At 46.2% G+C, this 9,455-nt stretch overlaps 1 pseudogene; it reads left to right on the top strand.

Moving 5' to 3' along the window:
* The first annotated feature begins 8,853 nt into the window (after positions 1–8,853).
* Positions 8,854–9,415, top strand: LOC110338464 (annotated as a pseudogene).
* The last annotated feature ends 40 nt before the right edge of the window (positions 9,416–9,455 follow it).

The raw sequence follows: 9,455 nt of genomic DNA on the forward strand, positions 1-9,455 counted from the left end.
TTAGCTTGAGGCAGCCCACATCAGGCTCCCATCTCTTCTCCACTGGGGATCGGGCCTAGGATGTGCACATGCTAGAGAAGCATGTGACCACCAAGTTACAGTCCCAGACTTTTCTTTTCTTTTTTTTTTTTTAAGATTAAGATGGGCTGGCATCACTCTGTAGCCCAGACAGGCCTTGTACTCTTGGCCTTAGCTTCTCAAGTAGCTGGAATCACAGGTCTGGGCTGTTAGGCTCAGTGGCCCTAGTTCACCGTTAGGCTCAGTGGCCCTAGTTCACTGTTGACTGCCTCCATCAGGACCCTGGGCTGCTGCACTGTGGTGATTGCCCGCTCTGCCTGGAGGACCAACCACTATAACTTTAACTTTTTCAAACCTTCTTTTTAATGATGGCTCTTAAATGCTTTAACTTCCCTTGTAGTCCCACCAGAGGTAGTGGAAAAGAAAGGATACAGGGGATGTGGACCTGTTTAGAAAGGTTCTTTGGAGCAACTCCCATCTATGTTGTGAGGAAATCGGCAGTTCAGTTCACAGGTTAGCTGGAAGTGGCAGCTCGATCCACTTGCAAACACCTCAGGAATACACTAGCAGGTCAGCTTGGTAGAGTCAGCTTAGCAACAGCAGTGACACCACCTAGCAGAGCCAGCTAGGCCTCAGCCTTGGCTCTGCTCAGCAGGAGGGACCAGCAGGGACACCAGGGGTTCTTGGCTCTGTTTCTCTCAGGGAAGAGAAGATCAACAAAGATGTGAGACCCACAAGCACTGCACAGCGAGCTGTACCAGCAAGCTAAGCTCTGTCTCTGTCACTCCTTGGAGTCCTGTTTATACCCTCCAAACATCACGAGTCCTCCACGTGCCTTGCCTCAGCATGGGTCTTGCCTTAGCATGGCCTCCAATCAGCCTAAGTCCACGGAAGCAGCAAGAAGCTGCAGCGCAACACCGGAATTATTTTGGTGCACTTCTCTCTGCAGCATCTTGACAAATGCAGCTCAACTATGCAATATAATGCAGACCAATACATAGGTATCATTAACAAAGAATCACATGTCCTTTCACGTGCTTGCTTTAGCAGAACATCCTCTCTCCGGTGTCTGCTTCAGTATTCCTTTATGAGTCTGCCTTAGCCTTTCATACCCGTGTTCACATTAACAAAACATCCCTTTACACGTTTGCACCAGCAAAACACTATCCAAACAACTTTCCAAAGAACCCTTAAGCTTCCACTTCAGACTGCATCTGTCCACTTGACTCCCAAGCTTACTAGAGAATATGTTCGTCTACGCTCCTGTTGTAACCAGCAGTTGTGGGGTAGACGCCTCGTCCTGGCTAGTGTGGGTTGACTCTCCTGCAGCAGCTGAGTATAGGACATGGAGAGAGTTGAGAGGTGTGGCCAGCCTTTGAGAAGCTGCAGCTTCGGGACAGCACAGCTAACTGGGAGCCACACTCCTTGCCACCTGGTTGCAGTCTTTTAACTTCCTATGATCAGCCCCAGGAAGCGGTTTATGGAGTTGGAAACCATAGGAAAACCATGATGACATATTTTGAGCTGAAAGCTTGGCAAGTAAAGGTGCTGTGGGCTTCCGTGTTATCTCCTGCCTCCCAGCGCAGAGAGAGGCACTTAGAGAAGAGCACAAACATGAAGGCCCTCCTTACCCCTGTGAGCTCACTACTACTGAGTGGCAGCTGAGACTTGGCCGCTGCCTCTCACAGTTTCAGACATGGTGTCCGCTCCCCACCCCCATCCAGAGGCGTGTCAGAGCCTGGCTGGGCCAGCACTCTTCATGAAGCTAGGCATGGGCCCAGCTGTAGTGTTGAAACCTGGTCAGCTGAGGGAGAAGAGAAAGTCAAGTCTGGCCATTGGGCCACAGAGGTCAGGGATCTGGCACAGAGAAAGGTCTGCTGTCTCTGCCTACCAGTGGCCTCGTCGTTTGGAGAGGAACTGGAGGCTGTGGCTTTTTGCTGGTGTGTCAGCTGATGACGGATACAAGGCTGTCTTCAAACCCCTTGATCCCTCTCTTGCCTGATTTCACAATTGAGCAGTTTCTTTTCCTAGTTCCCACCCTGGGCTTCCTACTCCTCTGGCAGCTGTATCTGGACACAGAATCCTACTACACAGGTGCCGCCCCATCCCACTGTCTGCCAGTTTGAGCTTGCCATTTCTCACTGCTACTTAATTCCAAACACACACTATAAATATAGGGCACACACACTGCGGAACTGTTAGACAAAAAAGTGTTACTCATTTTCCTAGGCGACGTTTTCTTTCCATGGAAAAACAATGCTACCAATGGTTTGCCAGAAAAAAAAAAAACAGTGCAGTTAGTGCTAGTTATTCAAGTTGGTGGCCCTTAAGATTTATCTACTCAGGTAACTGTAACATATTTGATGAGTGGCCTGGTAAGAACTATCGGTGTCCACCCTGAGGCTCAGCTGAGAGACAAGATGGCTAAGGCAGGACTGAAGGCTGCTGAACACAAGCACTTTGGTGTGTTTTGCCTCTAGCAACAACCGGTTCCTGCAAGTGTTAACACTTGAGATGCAGAGGACAGCGTCAGAGCAGGACCCTCCCTGACCTCCTCTCTAAAGTGGGATAGGTACCCAAAGAAACTGCTCCTCCTTTGGACAAAGTATTACTTGCTTTCACTGCAATTCGCAGAACCTAGTGAATTCAGGTTTAATGAGCACACAGACAGAATGTCTTCCAGGCATGCAGAAGTATCGGTGAGTTTCTAAAAGATTGCTGGGATGGGTGTACCCCCAGCTCTGGAAGGCAGTTCTACCTAGGCTGCTAAGGTATGTATGGGGAGAGTCTGGGCGCCCCAGGACTATAACTGCATGGCTCAGTCTGTGGCCAAAAACTAGGTGGTATGCAAATCATTCAAAATTCAGCAGGAGAGTTTTCTCCTAGGTCAGCCTGGGCTACACAGTTCTGGCTACACACCCTGTCTCAAAAACCAAACTAAACAACACACTTGAAAGCTGATAAAGCTGTATTGGTGGAAAGTATCAGGGCTGTGAATAACTGCTTCTAATCTTATATTCAAATACATAATAAAGCAGGGGCTGGGAAGATAGCTGAGAAAACTTGCTGCTTTCCCAGGGGACCTAGGTTTGGTTTGCAGCACCCACATGGCAGCTACAACCACCAAACATAGAATAAAGAGAAAACAGCATGGGGATACCATCACTGCCCACCAGCTTCCCCTTAATGTTGAAATTAGAGGCAATTTATCTGGGGACTATGGATATTTCTTATTAATAGAAATCTCTTCTGTTCCAAAATTCTTAGGAATCATTGAATCAGGCCAGGTATGGGACACACACTTTCCATGCCAGAAATTCCACCCCAACCCCGAGTATGTACAGGCCCTAGTTTTGATCCCCAGCCCTGAAAAAATCACTGCAAATACTGTTCATGAGGAACCAACACTCAGACCTTCTCTTTCCCTGCAGTGAAGGCAGAGAAAGCTTTTGCACTTCCAGAAGCTGCTGTGACCAGCTTCCCAACTGCTCCCCGCTCAGAGTTCAGATTTGTAGGGGTGGTCTTAGTCTTTTCCTCTCACTTACTGAGAGAAGCTGTTGGAGGAGGGCAAGAGAACAGACAGGAGGAAAGCTCAACCCCTCCCCCCATGCCACACCCAAGGAATCGCTGTTCTGCCTGTAGCTTCTCCAGGAAGGGTCTGAGTGCTCTACTTGTTATCAAGTTATAAAGCTATAAAGTTATATGTTGGGTGGGAAATTTGGTTTTGCAAAATATAAGGCTTTCAGCCCAGAGCATTATACATTTGAGGGATTTTGAAATACAAAATTGGACACCTTAAGAGTTTTCAAGTTTTGCAGTACTGGAAATCCTGCCAGGTAGGCAAGTTGCTCTGCTTCTGGGTTCTGCTCCCAGCCCAACAGCTGAAGGCTTTCAATGCATCTCTATGTAATCTGGACATAGGGCTACCCAACACAGAAACTAAACATTAGAAATCTGCTCTTCTCTGAGAGGACTCTTCAGAGCCAGAAACTAAGACTTCTCTAGTCCAAGCTTCAGATACACGGAGTTGCTTTCTCATTCTTTCAACCTGTTAGGAAAGAATGCTAAGGACTTTATACACTCAGAGAGGGCAAGGCAGTTAACCAAATGCTTATTCTCTGACAGTTTGTTGCATGGATACAATGTATATTGATTGTACTCACCCCATCCCCCTCTCTAGGACCCTTTTATGTGATGCTGGAATTTCCAACTCCAATAGCCCCGTATAAAAGCACGCAATTTAGTTATTATAAGTATAAGCCTAAATTGGGCATATCTAATACTATTCTAACTTACTCCCCACCTACAAGGCCCTCAGTTTCTCCTGTCCAGGTGGTTCTGCTCCATTGCTGCTTCCTTCTCCTCTTCTTCATGCTCTCTCCTTCCCTTCTCCCCTCTCCTCTCTACCGGACCTCACTCCAAAGACCTCTTGTCCCACCTTTTCCCTCCACTGCCAATCACAGGCTCTAGCCTTTATTGAAATGTTAAAATGGGGGAGAAAGTTCACATGAGATTACTTGAGTACCTGATCAACTGATTGTGTGTGTGTGTGTGTGTGTGTGAACCCCTCTTGAGGAAGCTTAATTAACATCAGAATACAAACATCAGGACAACCCACAGATTTTATGTCCTTTCTCTCTTAAAAAACAACAACAACAACAACAACAACAACAACAAAAAACCTTACCAAGTCCAGTTAATACTGCCTGCATTCTCTTGTGTTGGCACTATCTACCTCAGTAAGGCAACCACACTTGACTCTCTCTTCAAGTCCAGTTAACACTGCCTGCATTCTCTTGTGTTGGCACTATCTACCTCAGCAAGGAAACCACACTTGATTCTCCCTTCCCCAGCAGCCACTAGCAGATCTATTTTCTTCGTGCAACACCACACTATTAGATACAAGAGCTTAATACTCAAAAGATTCACATCACGGATAGGGGAAAGCACAGAGAGAGAGAGAGTTCCTGGGCATCCTGATTTAACTTCCTGAAGTCCAGTTACTGACTTTGAAGGTCTGCTGTGAATCCTGTCTCCGGGGTTTACTGCCTCAGGGACCAGTCATGTTACTCTGTGAACCTCACTGTCTCAGCTGTAAAATGGAGGCAATTATCAACTTGGCACCACTGTACTGAAATAACTGAAATGCCTGACTCCCCAGAGCACTCCTGTTAGGCTCACACCGACCTTCTGGAAACTCAGTTTAGAAGTCACATATGCCACAATTACCAGGAAAATACATTCAATCTCTAAGTGTCTGGGGATGACATAAGAAGTTATATCCTTTGCTTATAAAATGTGCATCCACATTAGCAATTTAAAATTAACACACCGAACCAAATGGTATCTACTGAACATAGTAAAATAACCTAATCACTCACTCATTCTGAGGTCCTAGATTCTCTTCAGGTCTAGATCCTGAAGAGAAAAAAAAACCCATGAAATTAGCCCAATCCAGAGAAGCACTACTGAAATGAATGTTATGAGTCAGTATGGAAATTGGTCAACACAGAGTGGATTTGAAGCTCAGTGTCAGAGTCCTATAATTAATAGTTATTTTTTACTTGACGATCTGTCTAAATGTGGAATGAGAAGGTCAATTTACATGGCATGAGGGCCTGCATCCTGCTCTGAGTGTTTCTACCTCTCCAGTTTCATTTAGGGTCAAACGAGCAGAAACCTTACACTACCAGTTAATATTTAACTGCTGGGCAGGGGGTGAAGCTGGATGCTGGGGCTACATCTGGAAGGGACACATTAGCCCTGTAATCACAAATCACACTACAGCAGCCGAGGGAGTCAGGCTCCTCACATTACTAGAGCATTACTAGAGATATAAACATACTTTAGTGAAAGGAAGGCATACCACTCCCACCACTATCATCACCACCACTACCACTACCACCACTACGACTACGACTACGACTACTACTGGACTGATTTCTTGCATACAAAACAAAAAAGACAATCGGGCTGCATGCACACATGTGCACACACACATAGAGACATAGACTGAAAAATAACAAGACAACTCTCCGGGCCCTAATGTTCAAACACTGAAGTTTCACATTTGAAATTGAACATGACCAGAATTCCTAGATCATTTTCAATGCTCTGAACACTATCTATATGATAAACCACTTTACAGTTTAGGAGGATACTCGAACGTTTTGTGGAGTTAATTATACAAACATACCTAGACTTCCCCCATCCTCCTCATAGAAATTTTTTATAATTTAGATTATTTCTTTAAAAGAATATTGGAACAGCCGGGCGTGGTGGCGCACGCCTTTAATCCCAGCACTTGGGAGACAGAGGCAGGCGGATTTCTGAGTTCGAGGCCAGCCTGGTCTACAGAGTGAGTTCCAGGACAGCCAGGGCTACACAGAGAAACCCTGTCTCGAAAAACCAAAAAAAAAAAAAGAATATTGGAACAAAGAACCATCAAACATTGAATGTGCAGTTTTTAGTTCTTGTAAAAACTCCATGGCAATAAAGATAGACCTGCTTGGAATACTGTAAGTTTTTACTCTAAATGTGGAGAAATGCAACAAGCTAGTAGAGCCAATGAAATTGAACAGAAAGCACATTTCCACTCCTAGCTAATTAGTGTAAGAATGAAGAGCCAATTTTATTGTTAATAGATGAGTTTTCACTGAAAGAGCTATTACAAGGATATTCATATACCTGTGTATACCTATCTTCATGTATATTTATCCTGCGCATTTTGTAAACTGTATTAGAATGTTTGCAATAACAGGACTGAAGGATCTATAATTGCTGAGATTGTAAGCTTGAAGGTACACGTCCTAATAAACTTTGTAGTCTACATTGCATTCATCATGTTGTGTGATCAATACATGTGCACAATGTGCAAAAGAGTGGGAGACAGAAAAAGACGGGAGCCTATGGATGAGTACCTGGGCAAGGTAAGTGGCTCCGAAGGCTGTATATGCACTTGCTGTACAGCCCTAGATTGCCTCCACTAGCCACTAAGCTGTTCTTAGGCAACCAACCATCTCAGCTCTCAAATATGGGTACTCATGCCTCTACACATGTCGGGGGAAGCACTGAAGGAAATAAACCAGGTCAGAATTTTAACCTCAGGTATGTACCTAGCCCATGACACTCCTCTTTGAACACGAAAGTCATGAGAGCCTACACATGTGCTGTTGTTGGGGTTCGGAACTCTCAAAGTGTTAGTGTTTTTACTCTGATGGCAAACAAACTGATGCACAGATCTGTCAGGGCATGTGAGAAATGTGACAGAAAGAACTAAAAACTTAACAATAAATATAGGTGGCATATGGGAGCTGGAGTGGGGCTTTTGGGCAACTAGGGAAAACTCTGCAAGGGGACACCAAGCCCAGAGCCCTACAGATGCCAAGCATGTGTAGAGGTCAAGACAGACGAGGAGTCCATCTAGTGAGCTTGGGCAGCAACATGCAGGCCACCAGATCACTTGGGGCCTAACAGGTCTTGGGAAACTCTTTGGATATTTTTTTCTTAATCTGAGAAATCAGGGAAAACTAAGCTGGGGAAGAGAAAATGCACTAAATGGCCACTATATCCAAGTGAGGGATGCACGAGGGATTAAGCCATGGTGAATGAATATTGTCTGACTGTTATTTTTGTTCAACTACATTATAAAAGTGGTTGGATTTATGGGTCAAAAATTATGTAACACTGTCATGAATTCAAAGGATTAAGTGGACAGGGTCAGTAAACTGGGGAGGGGCACTCTGGCATAAAGTATATGTGGATTTGAACAGCAGACAGGGCTCCTTAGCTATAGTGCTTGGTAAAGTATTCAGTTTCCCCCTTCCTCTTCAGGGGTTTCCTCTTATGTAAAACTTGGGGCTGCCAGGATTGCCTAAGGCACAGGACTGCTCTGATTGACTGAGCTAAGGAGGGAGAGTGTTAACACAGGGCCTATAAGTTTACCAACTGTACAAAAGGGACTTCTCTTCCACAAGCACAGACAACGTATAATAATTCAGTGACAGAATAATTTTTAATAATATCCAAGAAACAAACCTCATTTTTCTAGATTCTGAAGAAACATTTAGAAAATGTAGTTTTACTAATTTACTGTTTAAAGAGATAACTAAGGGGATTATCTATAACCATTGTTGGAAAATGAAAATTATTTCAATTACATGTTAACCTGGTCCATCATTTGCTCTAAAAAAGTAGTTTAATAAACAACTAGAAAACCCAAACCCAAACCAACCCAAACTGTAGTCTTTAAATAAAATCACCAGAAGCTACTGGCCAGGAAAAGAGTAAAATTGCTTTAAATACCATCGGTACCACGCAAACTTCGAAATGCTCTTTAGAATTCGTGTAAAGCAAAGTTAGGAAAAAAAAAAAAAGCAATCCAACTATCCTGCTTACGTTCACATTTAAAATACAGTGAGATGATTCCCAGAAAATTATAGCCAGGGCCAACTCTCAAAATGGTTAATTTGACAATCTTGTCTACATTTTAATGGAGCACGTTATAGAGAACTTGCAACAAAACAGGGATGATGCAGATGTAATGACCGACAGCTTCTGTAAATCGCAGGACTTCATTGCTGCAATTCGGAACATTGTTTCCGAAACAAATGTAACCCGCAGAACTTCCTCTAAGCCCCATAGAAAGCCCGGGTCCTGGCCCACTGCCTGTCATTTATTTATTTATTCTTGTCAAGTAGGTAGGGATAGGTGTTGACCACTTCGTTTTTTCCGAATGCGTACTCCTCACACAGGCTCCCTTGTGCGGGGGCCGCGCCTCCGCCACCAGGGACTGGAAACCTGCGGTGAGGCTAACGGAACCGCGCGTCACGCCGCATGGAACGGAGCCCGCCCGCACGCCCGTGGGTGCGCACGCGTGTGCCGTCTCCGCCCACGGTCCGGGGCCGCCTCGCGGCCCACGGCGACGCGAGGCCCGTCACGCGTGGCGCTGGCTCCAGGGGAAACCTCACTGGCGTCCCTACCGCCGGAGACCCTCGCTCGCGGTGTGGGCGCCCACGCCAACTCAGTCCGCCGTCCCCTAGCACCCCCAGCGATCCGACGGCCGGGTCCCCCGCCCCGCGAGGTGGGCGCCGCGCCAGAACGGTTCGGGTCCCGCTCCTCCGTCCGCAGGCCATCTTCGTCCCTCTCCACCCCCACGCAGGCGCGCTCCAGGCCCCGCTTCCCCCCCCAACCCCCACCCCCCGCCCCCACGGCGCGCTCTCCGCCCGGTGGGGCGGAGCGACCCTCGGAAGGGGCGTGACCACAGGCCTCGACGCGCGCACGCGCTCTCAGCCTCTCGGCTACGTGTCGGGACACGTGACGCCCACCCGAGAGTCCCCAGTGAAGCAACAGGACGTTTAAAAAAAAAAAAAAATTTTTTTTTTTTTTTAAAGGGTAGCGAGGAAGGTGGACCGAGAGGTTTAAGAAAAAAAAAAAAA

This window comes from Mus pahari, chromosome 21 (assembly GCF_900095145.1).
Source record: "Mus pahari chromosome 21, PAHARI_EIJ_v1.1, whole genome shotgun sequence".
Classification (NCBI taxonomy): domain Eukaryota; kingdom Metazoa; phylum Chordata; class Mammalia; order Rodentia; family Muridae; genus Mus; species Mus pahari.